Here is a 22868-nt window from a genome sequence, read left to right as displayed (position 1 = left end):
ATGAATAGTATTTATAGTAGTTTAATTCATAGTATTATTTAGCTCTGAGTTTTGTTTAAGAAGGCTAGTGAAGTTAATTATGTTGTCTAGAAATGGAAAAAGAAATCCACCAACAACCACTAAGATTGCTGCTAATGTTGATATGATTGAATTCATAGTAGAGGCAGCTGGATTTAATTATCAGTTTGCAATGTTGCGGTTTCAGCAGCAGTTGCTGAGGAATGGATAATGCAAGTAGCCTTCAAAGCTACTCACATTAGAGATAAAAACCTTGTCATTCAGTCAGACAGCTGACTGAACAAGTATTAAAATGAACAAAGATTTCCCAGGGGAGGTTGCAGACTATGGTTTGGTTTTGTCTCCTTGGCTTCAATTCAAATATGTCAGACACATAGGATTTTCTCTTTTCTAACTTAAAGTGTTAGCCATTCTTAGCATTAGAGGTGGATTTATGGGAGAGGTTGAGATTGGGGGCATTTAGTGGCAATTATATAAATCTTTAGTTGATAATTACTCCACTCTTTATTCAGCTCATTTATGGGGAGAAATGTAGAAAAGAATCCCTAGTTCTAATTATTTAGCAGTGTCACCTAAATACCGACTTAAATACTTGCGTAGCTATGACTGAGTTTGCTAAGAGCAACAGTGGTTGCTGGTAGCAGAAATCAAATATTTTTCCTGTAAATCAGGTTTTCTCAACAGCAGCAGTATTGACATTTTGAGCCAGATAATTCTCTGCTGGGGGGCTGTCCCGTGCCTTATGTTCAGCAGCATTTCTAGCCTCTATGTGCCAAATGCTGGAGCACTCCCTCCCAGTTGTAAAGACTAAGAATGTCTCCAGATATTGCCAGAAGTCCACTGGGGGAGGGTGCAAAATTCTCCTCATTGAGAGTCACTGCTATAGATGGGAGAGGAAATATGCAAGTTACTTTTGGAAGGTACAAGTATCTCATTCTAACAAGCTCTTGGTGTTGTCATCTTACTATTCCATAAAAATGACAGTCCCGGTGCTTAGTATCCCCAAGAGAATGGAATACTTGCAGTAAATACTAACATCTTAGAGTTTAGGTTGGTGTGTAACTACACAGACATACACACAGACACCCCTGACCTTTTATACATCAGCTTTGTTTTGCTTTTACAAAGAATATCTTTATGATATTTTGTATAGAACATTCAGAAGCATAACGTCTCTCAACATAAATTCTATAGTTGAAGCTGCTTCTCTGCACAGCAGTACTTCATCCTCTAGGAAGCAGCCCTTTAGCTACATAAGATATGAAACAGCAGGATGCAATAAGAAACGAATGAATCTTTAATGAATAGTTTTTAATAGAAGCCCCATTGTTTTAATAATGGGGAAGATAACATGGTATTAGTGCTGGCAATTAATTAAGGAATTCTTGCCAAGATAATTGGTAATCATTTTCTTAATTTCTTTGGGTGATTCAATAAATACATTTTGTGCGTTTTTTTCTTTTTTTTTGAGCGTGATAACATTAGCTGACTGAATTACAGCTCTCTGCACAAAGGTTAGAGTTAGCCAAATGTTCAGGGAATTTGTCCTGAATTATGTTGACTAATAAATCAAAAGAATAGTTAGAAAGATTTGCCTGTTTGTTAAAGTATGATGCAAAATAAAACACTGGTAGCAGAAATCAAATATTTTTTCTGTAAATCAGGGTTTCTCAACAGCAGCACTATTGACATTTAGAGCCAGACAATTCTTTGTAGTAGGGGCTGCCCTGAACATTAGGTTCAGCAGCATTTCTAGCCTCTGTGCTGAAGGCTACAGCATCCTCCCACTTAGGTCCATTTGCGTGACTTTTGTATATTTTATATACTGTACCCTCTCATCTCAAAACCTCCACCTAAAGAACACAGGAGTGCACAGATCAGGTCCAGTCTTAATGGATGAGAATGAATCAGGAAATCTGAATTGTACCCCTGGCTTTCTCACCTATATGACCTTGAACAGGCTGAGATTTACTCTTCCTGTTTTCCTTATATACAATAGGTAATAAACCACCCCCCAACCCCTCATAAAGTGTTATCAGGATTAATTAGAGAATTCATTTGAAGTCTTTTGTGAGCCTAGAAGAAAAGCACTATCTGTAATACAAGATATTACTCATTTTTTTTTCTTCCTGCTCTTCTCTGTGCTATGCAGCTTTGCTTCCCCAGTCTGCTCTCATCTATCCATTTAGCTGCTGGGGGTTGATTAAACTGTTACACTCTCTTTCCCAGCTTGCATTAAAGGAACGGTAATAGATTTCATATTGTTGAGAGATTTAAACCCTACCATGTCTGACAGATTTTGAATTCACCTCTTAAATGCATTCCTACAGGCCCCAGTCACAATATCAACAAAGTTGAAAACACCAACTTTATTTCTTAGTCACCTTGAATAAAAATGATGCTGTTTATTTTTTAACACGTTTGGAATATTCCGATACAAATACTATCAGCCCTGATGGACTTCAGTAATGGGAATGGTGTCTGTGCTATTTTTTTATGGAAAAGTTATTTCTAACAGTTCTCTTTTTTGTAAATCTAATTGCTTTTGGTTCACCAAGAATTCATGGGCAATTGCTTTTCTCACTATTACAAATATATTGCAAGTGGAGCTTTTATATTCAGGGTTGCTGACCTGAATCTGTTTTCCTTCACAGTAATCTTGTGCTGTTTCCAAGCTTAGGAAAGCTGACAGAGTTTGAAAAGACAATATTCATCAGTCAGAGTATGGGTGCTACTTTTGCATTTTTTATACATAATTGTCAAAAAATTCTATTAATACCCAACTACAGGCCAATGCATGAAAATGTAATCGGAACATTGCAGAAGTGATGCAGAGACAAACAGGAACTTGAAACTGTCCCTCATTTTCGACCCCAATTTACTGCTATCCTGCACAAATTTGGTGTTCTCAATTTCTGAAGAAATTATCTATATCAGACATGCAGGCTCATGGTCCAGAGGTTATAGGAAATGTCACTTTATATAAAAAAAGAACCCACCTCAAACCTGGCTTTGTGCTTTGTTCCTTGCATTAATAATGATGTCTTTCCAGCTCTCATTCTGCTTTTCAGTCCTGGGGGACACATATTTTAATTTTTTATTGGCTGTGGTAGAGTTTCAGCAGATTCATAAGAAGTACTTCCCATATGCTTCCTGATCCATGCAACTAGAGACTGCAGAGGGGTGTGTATGCCTCTGTGTGTGTGTGTGTGTGTGTGAGAGAGAGTGTGTGTGTGTGTGCGTGCGTGTGCACGTACATGTGCTGGTTGATGAGGGGAAGGAGTGGCAACTGTTGATTTCAATTGACATAGCACATCTGTGTCCTTAATTAAAGTGGATACAAATCAGAACATTTTTATGCACTTAGCTATTTTTCCCTTCCTGACAGGTCTTGGACTTTGAAATTTGAGGGTAAAAAGGATTGGGGGTGGTGAAAGTAATAAAGGAGAAGTCAGTTTATCCATGATTTAATGTATATGGTAAAATCCATCAAAATTCAAAGGTTTATAAGGTCTCATGTTAGTAAAAAGTTTTGGTTACTGTTACAGTCTATTAGTTTCAACAGTTTCCACCCTTCTCTACTCTCCTCATGATTGCCTGGACTGACAATATTTGAAAGGTGGGGCAGTGTGCATGCCTTAACATTTAGTTTTAATTTATACTCCCTAAAATTTTTATGTGTAAATATTTTCCAATTTAAATGTTTAACTCTAAAATATATTTGAGTTCTTGAAGAAGGCAGAAAATATCATATTTATGATAATTTGCCATTTTAAGAAAGGACACAGTGCTTCTCAAGTAGCTGTATGCTCTGACTCTTCAGGTGATGACAGCTTTCTTGATTGACAGGCCAGAAGAGGGGGGTTGTCTGGGCACTCTGTCATTAATGCAGGTGTAAATCATCTGTTGGGGCAGAAAACAAATGTGTTGTACATGTATGTATATCTGAATTCTAATATTTGTTTCCTATGTAAGCTACAGTGTATTCCAGAAAAGAGTTTCTGGTATCCTTTCTTTGCCCATGGGTTTCACATTGCTCAATGATATGATATAATTGTTTTAAAAGTTTTTATGAGCATATTTGAATCATATTTTCCATTGTAATCTCAATTATCTTTAAAAATCTGGAATCATACTTTTCATGTATGTAAGTGGAGGAGCTACATATCATTCTATAAAAGCTTTATATCATTAGATAAAAGTTAATGGCATCTTTACTTCCCAGCATCCCCCAAATTTGTCTGTGTTGTGTATTTTGATATCCAAATTAGTGCCTTATATATTTAGCACCCACCCTTAATTTTATTCTTGAATGGTTTTAACTGTATAAAGTTTGCCTCCTTTTAACAAGGTGAGAGTGATGGTACATGCCTGATAAGCTGTTTGATACCAGAGAATGTATGGTACTTAGCATTTTTTCAGGCCCAGGTATTTTTAGAACCAAAATAAATAATCTTCAAAGACCATTTCCCCAGTTATCTAGCTTTTTAAAGAGGACTTAGCATGTCCAAAACCGAGCTCCTCATCTTTATATTGAACTTCCTACTGCCAGGGAATGCTGCTTCTTATACAAGCACTCTTCTTCCCATTGCCCAGGCTAAAAATCTGGATATCATCCTTGACTTCTCTCTTTCTTTTATAACCCAGGCCTAATCTTTCAAAGAATTCCTTGGTTTTATGTTCAGACTATGCCCAGAACCTGTCACTTTTTACCATTTTCAGTGCTCTACCTTCATTCAAGTTATCATGTTTTGCTTTGATTTTTATAGTAGTAACCTCTTAACTGGTTCCCTCCTTTCACCTTAGCTTGCTTTTTTTTTTTTCTTACAAAGCAGCCAGAATGATCTGATGGCAGCATAGGCAGAGTGTGTTCTTCCTTTGATTAAAAGCCAACTGGCTCCCCACTTAGGCACTGCATTTGAGAATCTACGTGATCTGCCCCCATTACCCTTTTATTTCTCTGAACTCATGTCCTCAGACTTTCCTGCTTCCCTCTTTCCTTTCCAAACACACTGGACTCTTTGCTGTTCTCATATATGCTGGGCATGTTCCTGCCTCAGGCCTTTGCATTGGCTCTTGTTCAACTTCTATCATGCCTGTACCCTTTTGCTAGATATCTGCACAATGGGCTCCCCCACATCCTTCAGTGTCTCATTTCCATGAAAGTATCTTGACTAACTTTAAAGTTACAACTTGTTTTTTTTGGCCCTCTCTATCCTCCTTACCTTGTTTAGCTTTTTTCCCCTCTCTGAAACTTACGACTTTCTAGCAGACTACACGATTTACTTATCTTATTTATTTTTGTCATCGCCTACTAAATGCCAGATCTGTAAAGGGAGGAATGCTTTTGGTTTTGTTCAATGTCATATTCACAGCCCAGAGCAGTGCTTGGTACATGTCATATTCTAAATAATCATTCTCATTAATTTACTATTTACTGTGGATAAATTTTCACTTCCATCATTTACCTAGATTCTCCTCTGTGCTTCTTGGACAATTTCACACAAGTGTTAGATCTTAACTCATGAGTTGACTTGAACAGATAGAAAGAAGCCAGAGGCATTCGAAGAGCTGGGAGAGGGTATGCAAAGACACTGAGGTAGGAAGAGAGCAGTGTCTGAAGATTTGAGGGTGGAAGGAGGCAAGAATGTGGGAAAGGAAATGTTGGGAAAACAGCATGCAAAAGTTAACAGCAAACAGATTATCAAGTGTCTTATATATCATACTAAGGTGTCTTAATTTATCCTCTAAGCAGTGGTGAGCCATTAAAAGACTACACAGGGGTTGACTTACTCAGATCAGTATTTTGGGGGAAAAAACTCTACAGAGTAAATTCCTTTTAAAAATTATGAACTCTTCAAATGTGTAGATGGATATAAAGAACAATTTTTCTCATAAAGTATCATAAAATAGTACCCCATGCAGGTTATAACCTAAATAAATTTTAATTCAAGTTATTGACACAGCTACATTTTCACATCTGAGTATGAACAAGGGCTTGTGTGTTCTATAGGAAATGAATGCCCTTGGACCCTGTCACAGTTTTAAGAATTTTGTGTCACTGAAGTGATGTTCCTGCTTTACCATCATGACAGGAGGCTTATTACTGTACTTCCCAATCATTGAATATATTTTGATATTTGCAGCTAAAGAGAAAATGCTAATTTCATTTTAATCAGCAGCATTTTCAATCACTTTTCAGTCTAAATTCATAAAGAAAAATGGACTAAAATTTTTAGAATGGAATCCAATTTCTTTCTGATAAAGACTTTTCTTTGTTTCAGAATAATAATCTGTAGAGGAAGAAATTTTATTTATGGGGGGATTGTTGAAGGATGATATTTTACAACCAGTATGCAGGTTGCCAAACAGTGATTGTGCTTTTGCAGGTAAAGAGCCCCTACCAGGTGGACAGACTCTGGAAACAGCCACATGTTCAATTAAAATGTTTTAGCAAATTTATTGAGAATCAGGTAGTTTTTCGTTTTTATCTCAACTTCCAGCACATCAAAGGAACTTAGCTTTAATTGCCTCTTGTAGGAATTAATCTGTATGGAAGCCTATCTCTAAATAGCCAGAGAGGCCATGACCAAATGTGAAGCCAATCTTCTCTCCACACTTGCAAGTGCCCCAAAGAGATTTGCTCACATGTAAACAGACCCCTACTGGGTTCCTATTAGAAGAGTTAGCAAAACTTATTTTAAATTGAGATTTTAGAAATTCTAATAACTTTTTGTCAGTTGGGATTTCTGGTTCCAAGCAAGAGAAACTGGTTGGTTATTTTTAAACCCCAAAAGACTTTTCTGGAAGGCTAGTGGGGGAAGAAAGGTGGATACAAGTTGATTGGAACCTGGAGTCTGATACAGAAAATTTACAGATGCCAGAGAGCCCTGGGGGAAACAGGAGCCACAGTCGTAGCAGAACTCCTTTGCTGCTGCACGGAATCTGGCCTCCAGAAACAACTTCATATTTCAAGCTGCTGGAAGCAAGTGGCTGATAGGTTAACAGGGAGTGGGTGAGACAGAGACGGAAACTGGCCTTTTCTGTCCTCAGTGGGAGGCAAGAGTAAAAGGAAGGTCCTAACTTCTAGGATAATCCCAAATGGAGAATTTCATCCAAAGGGAGACCACAGTGTTCATAGGGAATCAGGGTTGGGGGAGATTGAGTACTCTCAAAATGATAACTGTATCCTACATTTGTTATTTTATTGTTTGTCTTGCTTTGTTTGAAGTGATTGGTAGGATTGGGGTAAGGATTTTTGCCTTTGTGAACTGGCTTAAAATATCCATATATCTATAGCTCTGCACATCATATATAGATTTATTTATCTGTGGAAAAGTAGCTGTGGGTTGAAATGGAAAGTGAGGCAGGTTTGATACAAACCAAATTTATGGTCTGCCTTTAGTAACTCAGGATTATCTGTAGTACCATACCCCAAGTTGTTGGTTTGCATTATGCTTGAATTGCTCTACTTTCCCCATGGCCAATAATTATGAGTTACTAACAAAAAGAAGGCACCGTAAAAAAAAAAAAAGTCTTTGTATATATTTTTTCAAACTGGGCTAAAATCAAAGAGAACCACTAATTAAAACTGAAGCAGATGTATGTGCATATATGTAAATGCACACAGACACACATATGTACATATTTATGTATTTTATATAATATTCTTAACTGTTAAGAGTCAATTGCAGGCCTGATGTCCCTAAACATTTTAATTTCTTACAAACAATTTCTTTTGTATAATGATACAATAATTATCAAAATAAAAAAATATGTACATAATATGTAGTCTGTTGAACTTACTCAGAGTTTACCAATTGGCCAAATGCTGTTGTAGGAAAAGAAAATATCAGATCCTGTATTTTATTATTATTATTATATTTTAAGTTCTGGGGTACATGTGCAGATCTTGCAGGATTGTTACATGGGTATACACATGCCATGGTGATTTGCTGTCTCCATCCCCTCATCATCTACACTAGGCATTTCTCCTAATGTTATCCTTCCCCAATCTCCCCAACCGCTGCTATTCCTCCCCTAGCTTCCCCACCCCCAAATAGACTGCAGTGTGTGCTCTTCTCCTCCCTGTGTCCATGTGTTCTCATTGTTCAACACCCACCTATGAGTGAGAACATGCAGTGTTTGGTTTTCTGTTCTTGTGTCAGTTTGTTGAGAATGATGGTATCCAGCTTTACCCAAGTCTCTGCAAAGGACATGAACTCATTCTTTTTTATAGCTGCATAGCATTCCATGGTGTATATGTGCCACATTTTCTTTATCCAGTCTATCCTTGATGGGCATTTGGGTTGGTTCCAGGTCTTTGCTATTGTAAACAGTGCCACATTGAACATATGTGTGCATATGTCTTTATAATAGATGGATTTATAATACTTTGGGTATCTACCCAGTAATGGGATTGCTGGGCCAGGGGAATTTTATTTCTAGATCCTTGAGGAATCCCCACACTGTCTTCCACAATTGTTGAATTAATTTACACTCCCACAGACAGTGTAATAGTGTTCCTATTTCTCCACATCCCCTCCAGCATCTGTTGTCTCCAGATTTTTTAATGATTGCCATTCTAACTGGTGTGAGATGGTTTTGATTTGCATTTCTCTAATGACCAGTGATCATGAACATTTTTTTTATATATTTGTTTGGCCACATAAGTGTCTTTGAAAAGTGTCTGTTCATATCCTTCACCCACTTTTTGATGTTTTTTTTTTCTTGTGAATTTGTTTTTGTTCTTTGTAGATTGTGGATACTAGCCCTTTGTCAGATGGGTAGCTTGCAAAAATGTTTTCCTATTCTGTTGGTTTCCAGTTCATGCTATGCTTGTTTCTTTTGCTGTGTAGAAGCTCTGAAGTTTAGTTAGATCCCATTTGTCTATTTTGGCTCTTGTTATCATTGCTTTTGGTGTTTTAGTGATGAAGTCCTCACCTATGGCTGTGTCCTGAATGGTTTTGCCTAGGTTTTCTTCTTGAGTTTTTATGGTGTTAAGTCTTATGTTTAAATCTTTAATCCATCTGGCATTAATTTTTGTGTAAGGCATAAGGAAAGGATCCAGTTTCAGCTTTCTGCACATGGCTAGCCAGTTTTTCCAACACCATTTATTAAGCAAAGAATTTTTTCCCCATTGCTTGTTTTTGTCAGGTTTGTTAAAGAGTGGATGGTTGTGGATGTGTGACGTTCCTTTTAAGGCCTCCATTCTGTTCCATTGGTCTATATCTCTGTTTTGGTACCAGTACCATGCTGTTTTGATTACTGTAGCCTTGTTATATAGTTTGAAGTCAGATAACATGATGCCTCCAGCTTTGTTCTTTTTGCTTAGGATTGTCTTGGCTATGTGGGCTCTTTTTCGGTTCCATATGATGTTTAAGGTGTTTTTTTTCCAGTTCTGTGAAGAAGGCCAGTGATAGTTTGATGAGCATAGTATCGAATATCTAAATTACTTTGGGCAGCATGGCCATTTTCACGATACTGATTCTTTCTAACCATGAACATGGAATGTTTTTTCATCTGTTTGTGTCCTCTTATTTCCTTGAGCACTGGTTTGTAGTTCTCCTTGAAGAGGTTCTTCATGTCCTTTGTTAGTTGTATTCCTAGGTATTTTATTCTCTTTGTGGCACCTGTGAATGGGAGTTTGCTCATAGTTTGGCTCTCTGTTTGTCTGTTGTTGGTGTATAGGAATGCTTGTGATTTTTTTTTTCACAATAATTTTGTATCCTGAGACTTTGCTGAAGTTGCTTATCATCTTAAGAAGATTTTGGGCTGAGACAATGGGGTCTTCTAAATATACAATCATGTCATCAGCAAATAGAGATAATTTGACTTCCTCTTTTCCTAATTGAATACACTTTATTTCTTTTTCTTGCCTGACTACTCTGGCTAGAACTTCCTATATTTTGTTGAATAGGAATGGTGAAAGAGGGCACCCTTTCCTAGTGCCAGTTTTCAAAGGAAATGCTTCCAGTTTTTGCCATTTCAGTATGATATTGTTTGTGGGTCTGTCATAAATAGCTTTTGTTATTTTAAGATACATTCCATCGATACCTAGTTTATTGAGAGTTTTTAGGATAAAGGGCTGTTGAATTTTGTCGAAGGCCTTTGCATCTATTAAGATAATCATGTGGTTTTTGTCTTTGGTTCTGTTTACATGATGGATTATGTTTATAGAATTGTGTATGTTGAACCAGCCTTGCATCCCCAGGATGAAGCCTACTTGATTGTGATGGATGAGATTTTTTATGTGCTGTTGTGTTCGGTTTGCCAGTATTTTATTGAAGATTTTTGCATCAATGTTGATCATGGATATTGGCCTCAAGTTTTCTTTTTTAGTTGTGTCCCTGACAGGTTTTGCTATCAGGATGATGTTGGTCTCATCCATCTAATCCATCACATAAAAAGAACCAAAGAGAAAAACCACATGATTATCTCAATAGATGCAAAGAAGGCCTTTGACAAAATTCAACAGCCCTTTATCCTAAAAACTCTCAATAAACTAGGTATCAATGGAACATGTCTCAAAATAACAAAAGCTATTTATGACAAACTCACAGCCAATATCATACTGAATGGGCAAAAACTGGAAGCATTCCCTTTGAAAACTGGACTAGGAAAGGGTGCCCTCTCTCACCATTCCTATTCAACATAATATAGAAAGTTCTAGCCAGAGAAATAGGAGCCAAAATAGACAAATGGGATCTAATTAAACTCAGAGTTTCTACACAGCAAAAGAAACAAGCATTAGAGTGAACTGGCAACCAACAGAATGGGAAAACATTTTTGCAAGCTACCCATCTGACAAACGGCTAGTATCCACAATCTACAAAGAACTAAAACAAATTCACAAGAAAAAAAAAAACCATCAAAAAGTGGGTGAAGGATATGAACAGACACTTTTCAAAAGAAGACACTTACGTGGCCAACAAATATGTGAAAAAATGTTCATGATCACTGGTCATTAGAGAAATGCAAATCAAAACCATCTCACACCAGTTAGAATGGCAATCATTAAAAAATCTGGAGACAACAGATGCTGGAGGGGATGTGGAGAAATAGGAACAATTTTACACTGTCGGGAGTGTAAATTAATTCAACCATTGTGGAAGACAGTGTGGGGATTCCGCAGGGATCTAGAAATAGAAATCCCATTTGACCCAGCAATCCCATTACTGGGTATGTACCCAAAGTATTATAAATCCTTCTATTATAAAGGCATGCACACGTATGTTCAATGTGGCACTGTTTACAATAGCAAAGACCTGGAACCAACCCAAATGCCCATCAAGGATAGACTGGATAAAGAAAATGTGGCACATATACACTATGGAATACTATGCAGCTATAAAAAAGAATGAGTTCATGTCCTTTGCAGAGACTTGGGTAAAGCTGGAAACCATCATTCTCAGCAAACAGAAGAACAGGAAACCAAAGAGCACACACTGGAGTCTTGTTGGGGGTGGCCAGGGGAGGGATAGCAGGGGGTGGGGAGATTGGGAATGGATAACATTTAGAGAAATACCTAATATAGGTGATGGGGGGATGAAGGCAGCAAACCAGCATGGCATGTGTATACCTATGTAACAGTCCTACAAGATCTGCATAGGTACCTCAGAACTGAGATAAAATAAATAATAAAGAAAAAATAAAATAAGTGCAAATCTAGGTGTCCAAGAAGAGAGATGTTCTTCATATATTTTGAGATGGTTGAAATCAAATGATAATTTATTCTAAATGATATTATAATTTATTTGAACAAAAGTGCTGATCATTTTAAATTATAACAAAGAATGTAATAAAACCAGTGTTATTAATTTGAGAACATGTTCTGTCTGACAAATTTACTCTGATATAATTAGGTGACATAATGGTCAAACAAATGGAGGGAAGTAGTAAATGAAGCCTGTCTTAAATGTGTAAAGCTTTTGATTTTTTTTTTGTCTGACATAATTGGATTATTGTGAATTCTTTATATTGAATAATTAAAAGAATTCTAAACATTTCATCCAGAAATCCCTGAAAGGGGAATGTGCATGGATAAACATGATGACTGTATGAAATCCTTTACATTACAAGTCAATTTTTTGGCGAATTTGCACTTAGATATATTTTTCTCTGAAAGGTTCTTTAGCTTCTATCAGATTCTCAGTGGGTCCCTTGATTCCCTCCAAATTAAGAAGCATTTGTGGAGTGGTATGCTGAAAGTAGCATTCTGCTAGAATTGTAGCCCTAAGTACAGTCTTAGACCAATCATTTAATTTTTCTAAGCTTTGGTTTCTTTCTTTTAAAACTAGGAGATTTACTAAGGTCAGTTCTCTTCCACAGACATATTCTCAGTTGACAAGTCCATCTTAAAGACTTTTGCAACCTTAAATGGCCACGGGTTCAGTTTTCTAGTCTTTACAGTGTTGGCACTATTAAGAAATCTGAATCTTGCTGTTTGGTTTCCCTTGAAAAACATTTGTCTATTCTGGGCTCATATTACTGCACAGTGGGAAGCAGATCAGTGCTAATACATTTGGGCAGCCGAAGGCACTGAGGGTCTCCACAGCCCTCACCATGCCCTAGTCTCACACCTGCCTGCTCCACGAATTTACATGGCTTTCCTGTTCTGGAAGCATTCGATGTCATCTCCTCAGTTATGCACAGTACATCTTTAAGCTAAGGAAATACAATGTACCAGATTATTGGGAGGTGATATAGTGCTATGAATGAATGGCTTCAGTGCGCCTTTCCTGAAATAATTCTGAGGCTCTCTGTGTTCCTATACGTACCCTGATTATGGAGGAAGATTTAACACTTTTTGCTAAAAATGATTTTTCTGCTTGGAGGTGACGCTAGAAACTGATCACCAACTTACAGTGGGCGTCTTATGTGATACTCTTACACATTTGCCGTGAACCAGTATTTTAGGATGTTACACCAAAGAGGATCTAAAATTGTTGGAAAGTGTATGATAAAACTGCTCAGGCCCTGTATTTGCACAAGTAAAATGAAACTTGAAATAATTGTACATTTCCAGTTACTTCATTGACTAGGTCAGGGATCTGCAAAATTTTCTGTAAAGAGACAGGAAATATTTGTTTGCTTTGCAGGCCATATTCATTATAAGCACATAAGCCATATTAGACAACATATGAATCCATAAATGAATGATGATGGTGTGTTTCACTAAAACCTTATTTAGAAATACAGATAGATTTGGCTTGTGAATTGTAATTTGCCAGCCCTGGACTAGATAATCATTAAATATGGTGTCTGGTCTTAAAATCATTGAAGAATAATCACAAAGATTAAAAGAGGATGCTACTGCAGGAGGTATTAGAGAAGAAGACCCACAGGAAAAGTGATCTGGGATTGCTTAACTTCACCGGGAGAAGGCTCTTGGGTGATATCATTTATGTTTGACATAGAAAATGATTTCTGGACAATAAAAGTGCTTAGATTTTAGAGTGATTTATTAGGACAGTTTGTGGACTGTCTCTGAAAAGTTCTAAAACTAGTATAAATTTTCATCTTTCTGAGTTGGCTTTCTATAGACATATGAACAGGATTATCTCTAGGCCCTGGGAGATGAACATCTAGAAATGTAAATTCAGAGTTTTACATTCCCCATTGTTCATCTCCCACTGGACAGAAGCAAACCAACAATTCACATTTCTGATGTTGACATTAATACTTAGTACTTTCATATTCTTAGGAAGGGATTCTTTTAACCCCTTTCCAAATCTCTTAAATGCCCACGTGTTCTAAGTAGCAAGGATGATTAACATCTAATTAATCTATTTGTAGTGCATTTAATGATGATGAAATGCTACATACATTTAAAATAACAGATATAATAGCTCACTTAACAGAATTATTCTAAATATATTTTGGAGTCCTCAGAATACATTTCCTTGTTCCCTGAAGTTATCTGTGCAGACTACTCTGATTTTGTGAAGGGAGAACTCAAGATCATACGTATACCTACATTTCATTAACTTTTTTGGTCATGTTTCATGTGTCTCTAACCTTAAGACAATAGCCACAGTAACTTTAGCTGGCTTTGGGCTGCTATCTCCCTTATATCAAATAGATTCATAGAAAAATATAGTGACAGCATTGGCAGGGAATTCGGAGGACATCTAATTCAAACCTCTCATGTTTAGGATAGAGAAAGGAGAAGCCTGGCTTGGATTTCAGTGCATCTGATGAACTAGATTATTACACAAAAATAAGTTTCTAAATTTGAGATAGTTTTTGGTCAAAAATTTTATCAGGCAATAAACTCAGATTTCATAGATCTGCATAGGATTTGTTGTATTTAACTCGGTTAAGTTTAAATACTCAATTCTTTTTTAGTTAAAACTATGTGAGAAGAATGAATAGGTGGCTAGACTCTGGTCATTATGGCAGGTGATTCTTTAATTTTCTAACATGAGCTCTGTACTGTGAGAATTTATGCTATCCCGATAATGGAATACAATAAGAGCATGATAGTAGAGATTACCATCCCATTACATATGTTAAATATTCAGTCTATCCTGTTGCAGTCTTATTGGGAAGGAGCAATAGGGAGACAAATGTGATCACTGGGTCATACATATTACATGGTAAATAAAATTTAATAAAGAGCAAAGACCCTTTTTCCTGTTAGGAGGGACTAAATTTGAGTGTAATTGCAAATTAAAATTTTATTGGAGAATATCTGTGTCTTACAGACATTCTATAATGAAGAAAAAATATAAGCTATTTTCTAGGATAAATCTTATTTTAAATCATGATGTATGCGTGTGTGTGCACAACAAAATAGGTATAATTACCTTATCCATTCCATTATATTTTACCATCTCTCTCACACATGTGATTAAAGTTGCTCCCTTTAAAGTATTGACTTAGGGAGGCTTTGACACTTATTTCAGGGATTCCACATTTAACCAATTTTTTTTTTTTTTTTGGAAAGCTTAACTTGTTTTTACCATACCAATTAGGTTTTAACTGTTTGTGTTTGTATGTGAACAATCAGTTTGTGTGAGAAATCAATTTTATTAAATTGGTCACTACTTCAGCATGATGAGCATAAATAGTTTATGCTCTAGTTTAATCACTTGGAATGTACAGACTTGACCCTAAATAATTTTACCCTTAGGTTATTTTATGCTACTGATATCAAAGAAATATATATTCTCATCTCTGAATGCAATTCCAAAAGAGGAGTTCCAAAACTTAACAACAGCATCATATTTGGAGGACTGATTGATCTCCTTAAGATGTATTATGTCTGGTACACATAACATTAATGTTTTAAAAGGAAGCATGACTTACACACAATAAAATGCACAGATCATAGTGTGCAGTTTAATATGATTTGAAATGTGCATACACCTTTGTAACTTATACCCCATCCAAATATGGAACATCTCATCATCACAAGGTTTCTCCTGTCCATTACATCATTCCCTAAATTAAACCTCCACCCCTGGCCCCTTCATGGCAACCCAGGCAACCACTGCTCTGATTTCTATCATCAAAGTTTAGTTATTCCTCTTCCTGAATGCCATATAAATGGCATCATCACATATTCCCTCTGTTGTGTCTGGCTTCTTTCACTCACATCAGAAAACAAAGGGAACTGCAGAATGTTTTTTGAGGTTCATCCATGATGTTGCATGTACCTGCAGTTCATTTATTTTTATTGCCAAGTATGAATGTTTTATTATGACTTTTGTTTTCTGATGTGAGTTAAAACTATGTGAGAAGAATGAATTACCTTCTTAGATGTTACAAAATAAGGCCACATTTGAGGATTTCCTCTTCCACATAGGTCACTTCATTCCATAACTTATCCTATTGCACAGAGTATATCTATGTAAACAAAATTATTCTAATCACAATGAAAACTACTAGTTCAAATATTTTACTAAAAGGAAAGACATTGTATTAGGGATATATATATATATATATATATATATATAAAATTAACATTTATTTTTATTAAATAAATACTTATTGGAAGCCTACTACATGGCATGATACTGTAAGAATTTTCTCATGTTTTGAAATGATATATAAAAGCTCTAGAAGAAATGGAGCATTAGTAACTGATCTAAATCTCGATATTTATTTATGATTGATAACTACCAGTTTTAGTATTAATCTGTCACTTTATTGGCTGATGCAAATGAAAAAAATTATTTGTGAAGATACAGAATCTGAGAAAAGTGAGTTTCTATACACCATTTTTCAAAAACTGTCCTGGAGGCTTTCTTTGCTGCTTGTTCTTGAAAAATAGGCTCCATGGGGTTGAGGCATCATGGAGATTTTAATTAAGTTTTAATTAAATGTTTTCCATGGTTTTACATAATAAGGAGATAGTATCAAATCTAATTCCTGAAAAATCTAACATATATCCTGGTAATCAACACATGAGGAAACTGTTAAGCATCCATACAAAATTTAGCACTATTTTTATTAAGTGCATTTTAAAAGGATAATCCTCACACAGTTTGTGAATATCTTCATTAAAATTGTTGAACTCAGTAGAATACTCCAGGGAAGAAATTTTTTAAAAAACTTTTACTTCAAATTTTGGTGGGTTTGATATACTGACAATTTAGTAATTTAATGTCTCTGAAATTGTTTTGTGTATTTTATTTTCTAATTTGTAAAAGTATTACATAAGCACTCTTTTGTATTTTTAAATGTTGAGGGACATATAAAGTCTTGCATCACTTTCAAATGTGTGAACGTAGTAGGAGTTGCCTAAACTCTGTTTCTTTGTAATTGGGGGTAATAATATATTAACACTATAGAATTGTAAGACTTATCTGAGATAGGATCTCAAAGTATTGCATTGTTACACCTTGGGTAAAAGGAATACTTTAGGCCTTATATCTAAACGAAGTTATATGGGTAATTATAAACATTAACTAACAGGTTTGAATGTATAAAATATATCACAGTTCTTTCATTGCTTAATTTTTAGTACATTGTAAGCCTTAAGGAATTGAAAGTGTCTTGTGCCCTTGACCTTCAAGGGACTAGTTTAAAAAACTTGTAACATGTAACAGAATCCAATTGATCAAACATATTTTGAGTTTTAACTATTTGCTAAGGATTGTATTAAGTACTAAACATACAAAGGTGAATAATGCAGGATTCCTCACTTCCTTTGCCTTATTTAGCTTTTCCCCTTTCTCCTTTTAGTTTTTCATTCAATAGATATTTTTACTCCTAATTTTAAGGTCTACCTTTTAACTGTAAATAGATTGGACTAGATGGTGTCTAAGTTTTCTTCCAATTATGGCTTTTAAATGTATGCTTTGAACACTAACATGGATATGTGCAAACATTGAGGCAGATTTTGCTAAGAAATGCAGCAAGTTTGAAATTTGTTTATATCTAAGTCTGAGAAACTCGGCTTTGGAGTCAGACTGGCCTAGGTACACATATTTACCACTTGGGCCAGCTACCAAATCTTGGAATTTTTCTCTGTGACATATTTTATAAAATGGGGCTATAAATACTACTTCCTTTATAAAGCATTATGAAGACTATTTGAGATAATGCATGTAAGAGACTTAAACAGGTGTGTTTGGAATATAACAAACTCAAAATAAGTGCTAGTCATTATTCCTCAGGTGGTATGAATGTAGGTATTTTACTTATCTGGAAAAATATTCCTAAGTATTCCCAGGTTAGGTAAAGTGTATTTGTCCTTATTTTACAAGAGAAGTTTAGTGAACTTTAGTAAGGATGGCAAAATAAATGTATTTTCTGTCTATGCTAGTCATGTTCTTGTCAAGAACCACACCTTGAGATTCTTTGTTGGTGGCAGACTATCGCACAGTAGAATCATCTTACAGCTAGTGTTTTCATTCCTCAGCACTGTGCTCAAAACAACAGTTCTACCACTTTTGCTCAGTGAGCAAATGATTGGCTGGATGAATGGATGAAATGATTGCTGTTAATACACTAAATATAAAACAAAATTTTCCTGAGGCAATATTAGTAAATAGTTAATAGTAACAAGAATTTAGCTTTTACTACTTGTTGGTACTTTTTCATAATTTCCTAATCCTCTGTTTCTTACATTGATGCATACATGTGGACAAAGTTGCAATATGGTGACTTCACAAAATGTGATGCAATCATATTTTTTACTTATTTATAACAAGAATCCCAAGTACTAACTGAAGTAGTTAGCATTAATTTTCCTATTTTATTTTTGAAAAATGTTGGACCAGAAAAAAGTAGATAGATAACCTAATATGACAGACTGATTTTTAATCAAAATGTTATCCTGTTTCAGAGAGAGATGCTTTTTTCCCAAAGTTCTAGTGTTATCTCACCTATTCATAGCCAAAGATGAGTCCTTATGAGTTTAAGATGCACTTTCCAGTAGTGCCCTGGAGCTCTTTCGCATTCCTATGGACCTGTTATGATTATGGAATCCCATTAAGAAGATTCCCTTTGAGATACTGAGATAAAAAATCCAGAGTGTGTTTCATTAAAAGTTATGACATTGGACCAAATCATGCTTCCCTTTCTGTACCTTTGATCTTAATGATCTAAGTTTGGGCCAGAAAGGTATTATGCTCTTAGAACAGCTGCTGGGGCATAAAAGAGCATTTTTGAGAGGGATAGAGATTTGTGAAATATGAATTGAAACCAGGGACAGTGAATTCAACAGCTGTGTATAAAGAAGCATTTTGATGTCTAGTATGGTAATACACCAGTACTTCTGGTCAGATAATTTTAATTAAACAAACCTCAAAGTATTAAAAGTTAGAAATATACATATCCTTTAGACTTTTCTCCTATACATTTTGTGTGTGGAGTCAGATGCAAAGTAGAAATATAATAAGGACTTAGAAAACTCCCAGTAGGAAAATCAGTTGAAATAATCCAGATGCTTCTACCATTTTAAAGGTCAAATCTGGTTTTCTCATAAAGCCCAGAGTAGTGTGAGTAGATGTTTAATAAATCTTGGAATCTGGTAGTAGAAGAAAAGTGGTGAATTTACAGACCTTAAGCTTGGTTGCTTGGATTTTCACATTATACCATCTAAGAGTGGAAAAGATTTCTTCCAGCTGTAAAATTGTGGGTTAAAAGAAATTTCACACTTTAAGTTTTTTTTTCCTATTTAAATCCATATGCTCTGAATGTTACCAGATTTTCAGACTTTAGCAACTGAAGGGTTTTTATTCATAGGACAGGCTATGCAGGAACTACTATAGTGCAAATTCATCACTATAACTCTTCTAAAATACATGTATTTTTATTTGGAAATACCAACCCTTGGATAGCAAGAATAATTTCATAGTGGCCTTCATACCTTTGCTTTTTGTCTGAAAGATCCAGAAAGTGCAGAGGTTATGATGTATTGCTTTAGTGACACGGACATTTGTCCCTTAGGATTGACATTTCAGGAACTTCTTCATGTGTTACAAAGCCACATGGAGATAGTGTTTGAAAGTCACTGGATAGCTGACTTCACCCACAGGGAGAGTGACAGGGACCTGGAGTAAAGCCTTTTCAGTGAAAACCTTTAGGCGTAATTAGATTATTCTAGCAGGTAGTGGATTCATGTCAATCCAGCCATCCCCAGAGGATGCTGCGGGCTCCCAGCCTCACATGCAGACTTTCAGCTGACTGGTTGCTGCTGCTCCGAGTTAACTTCAGGGACCTTTTGAACTGCCTTCAGGGTATGGGCACAAGAATGCAGCAGGCTCAAGAGATTTTAAAGATTCATTGTCTCTATGAGTTGGCCCTAGGGATTCAGAGAGAAACTGAGATGGTGGCAGTAATTCTAGGGCACCGTGAAATGTAAGATATTTATGAAATACTGATGCACCATATAATGAGTTCTTTTTGTATTAGTGCGTTAGTGTACCAATCCTGGCATAATAAACACAAAATATTTATGAAATGCTGAACTGACATGTATTGAAATAAACATAAAATAGTGGTATCAAAAGAGGGCCGATACTATGTTATAGGTTAGTTGGGTTTACATCATTTTTGCTTGAACATTGTTATTATGAGAAGCATGGTTTTTAAGGAACAATTCAATTACATAATTAATCATTAGTTCTCTTATCACAAATATTTAGAGGGATTTTGTGACAAACATGTTAGTTGCTTACTCATTACCTATTTTCTTCCATTGTTGCTTAGCCCAAGACAGTGTAAGTGTTTCATGAACTTCCTGTTCCCTACTTTCTCAGCTATGAGATCCCATTTTGAGCAATGAAGTCTAAGGTCCAAGGGCTATGGTAGTTCTTGGAATAGCCTTTACTTTCTTGGTAAAAGTGAACACGGATCCTTGGCTTAGCCAATCCTGTCATCTTTGCTTTCATTGTTCTGTTTGTTCTTTTACTTAGAAGTTGAATTAATGAGTACAACTCCCTTGTACTTCTGGCTGTGGGAGGTAAATAAACTCTTAGTTACTTAAAACATTTATATGTTTTAAATGACATCTATTTAGATGTCATTGACCATAACTGGTTCACATGGCTAGAAAAGCAGGGCATAAACATAGGTAGCGCCTGTATCCCTGTTGTATTCATTTAGTAGTTGAATCTATGAATTCAGCTGCCTGCCTCTGAACTTTCATTATTTGTTTAAAGCATTGTAATAATATTGTATGCTATTTGCAGCTGAACATTTGACAAAATAAGTAGAATTTGGAGGCAGGAAAATATTTGAAAGTTAGGAGGAATATGACTGAAGGATGAGCTAATGAGTAGATTGTCTTGTCTTAAGTGGATCAACTATTCTCTAAAGTAGTGGAAAGTCAGTTATTAAATGCATAAAAGGCTTTATCATAAAATGAAAATCTATTCTAGCATTATTATAAATATTAATAAAATTACTAGCTAAAACATTTTGCTAGTCCATTTATTATGTTTTTCTAAAAGCATTTTCTCAACCAGGATTTAGGAAACACTTCTGACTATGTAGACAACTCTTGTATAGACAAACTGGTAGAAGATAGAGAATAAATAACCCAAAATGTTAATTTTAAAGTCTCTGCGTTTGTATTTACCAACCAGGAAATATTTTAAAGCATGTCTACTTGCTCTGAACTGATTGAAAGGGCCCCAGGGCTGTAGCAGTAAGGTTAATTTATTCGTGGATTATTAATTACATGTGACTTGGTCTGTAGTAACTCACCATTTATAAAGAAACTCCTTTCTGTTTACATTTAGATAAGATACATTGATAAATAACAATTAGATAATATATTTTTACACATCTGACCTTAAGGGTTTCTATTGTTCTTTAAAACTGATTATAATAAGGTGTTTGGAGCAAGATTTGGCCTAAAGACCAATGAATTTGAAATACCTCACTAGATCAAAGAAGAAGTGATTTAGAAATGGCAAATTTCATGTCTAATAAGCTACTGTCCTAAGTTTAAAAAAAATCAGTCTGTTGTATCAAAATGCTTTTTTTCACATTCAGATTCACACTGGTGACTATTTCATTATTACAGGGGAGCCCAATGTGAGTGAGATATTACAAATGCTAACAGTGAAGAAATCTGATTCTCTTAAGTCTGTGTTTTTGGCTGAAGGTACAGAGTTTCCCAGTGGTGTCTGTTATAAAGTAACATGCAGGACTTGGCAGCAAGTTAGAGATAACAAGACTTCTGTCCCAAAGACTGTCCAAGCCACATGCTAAATTTTGCCCATCTGTCACCAGTCTCCTCTGTCCCATGTCAGAGTCAAATTTGGAAACTGGTGATATTGGAGGTACTTGCTATGCCTGGCAGAACAAAACCCAAAGGTCTTACTTATTGTTCGTGACAGTTCAGATGTACTTGAACAGTAATTACTGTTCATATGGAGTTCTTTGTGGTGTTCTTCCATTTCATGAGTTTTCTTCTTCCTTTAGATGTTCCCAGTGTACAGGGTACTGAATATTAGAAGCAACAAGAAATGGCACAAATTATTTTTTAAATATTATTTTATGTGAAAGTCAAAGAATGCTAGTACAAATCTAACATTTGATGGACTATGTTTGTTGCATGTTAACCAACTAGGTAAGGCTAAATAATACAGAATTAATAACTATATATCAAAGAAATATGATTTAACACTTTAGTTTTATAAGTATATAATTGAAAGCATCACATTAAAAGTTATCAATTTATACATAATATGAATGAATCTCAGAAATAAAATGTTAAATAAAAGAAGCCAGACACAAAAAAGTACATACAGTATGATTCTATTTACATAAAGCTCAAAAACAGTCAAAACTAATATGTGTTCTAAAACATTAGGGTGGTCATTATACCTGGGGTAGTACTTGAAAGTGGGACAAAGTAGGGGCTTCTGCTATGTAACGTTCTCTTTCTTGCTATAGCTAAAGGTTACATGATACATATATTATGAAATTTATCCACTTGCACATTGATAATTTGTATACTTTTCTGTTTGAATATCATTCTTCAATTGAAAAAGTAAAAGAAGAATTAACTCAAAGTAAAATGACAGTTATTTTGGAAAAAATACACAAACCCGCAAAAAAAGAATTACTTTTCGACAGAATTCAGAATTATCAATGATAATGTTAATTATTTATGGAACGTAACTGGATTAGGCATGGTTCTAAGTGTTTGAATTACCTTACTTTCCTTAGTGATTACACCATTTAAGAGGTGTTGATTATTCTGTTTGTTAAAGAGGAATTGGGATTTGGGATTTAGAGAAATTAAGCAGCTTGCTCAAGGCCACATCTCAAGTTAAGGGTTGCGTGTAAATTTGAATGTTTGTTTGTTTAATTTCAACAAGGAGAAGAAGCTTTCACACTGTGCCACATGCTTCTACTTACTATCACAGTTGCACATTGAG

The 22868-nt window shown here is 35.4% G+C and overlaps 1 protein-coding gene across 13 annotated transcripts in view; it reads left to right on the top strand.

The window, feature by feature from the left end:
- The window catches only part of LOC103788721 (uncharacterized), a 682665-nt gene that overhangs the window by 95075 nt on the left and 564722 nt on the right, over positions 1 to 22868 (top strand). The gene's annotated exons all lie outside the window — the stretch shown is intronic.

Source organism: Callithrix jacchus, chromosome 17 (assembly GCF_049354715.1).
Source record: "Callithrix jacchus isolate 240 chromosome 17, calJac240_pri, whole genome shotgun sequence".
Taxonomy (NCBI): Eukaryota; Metazoa; Chordata; class Mammalia; order Primates; family Cebidae; genus Callithrix; species Callithrix jacchus.
Note: the sequence above shows the minus strand (reverse complement) of the source record. Positions and strands in the feature narration are given on the sequence as shown.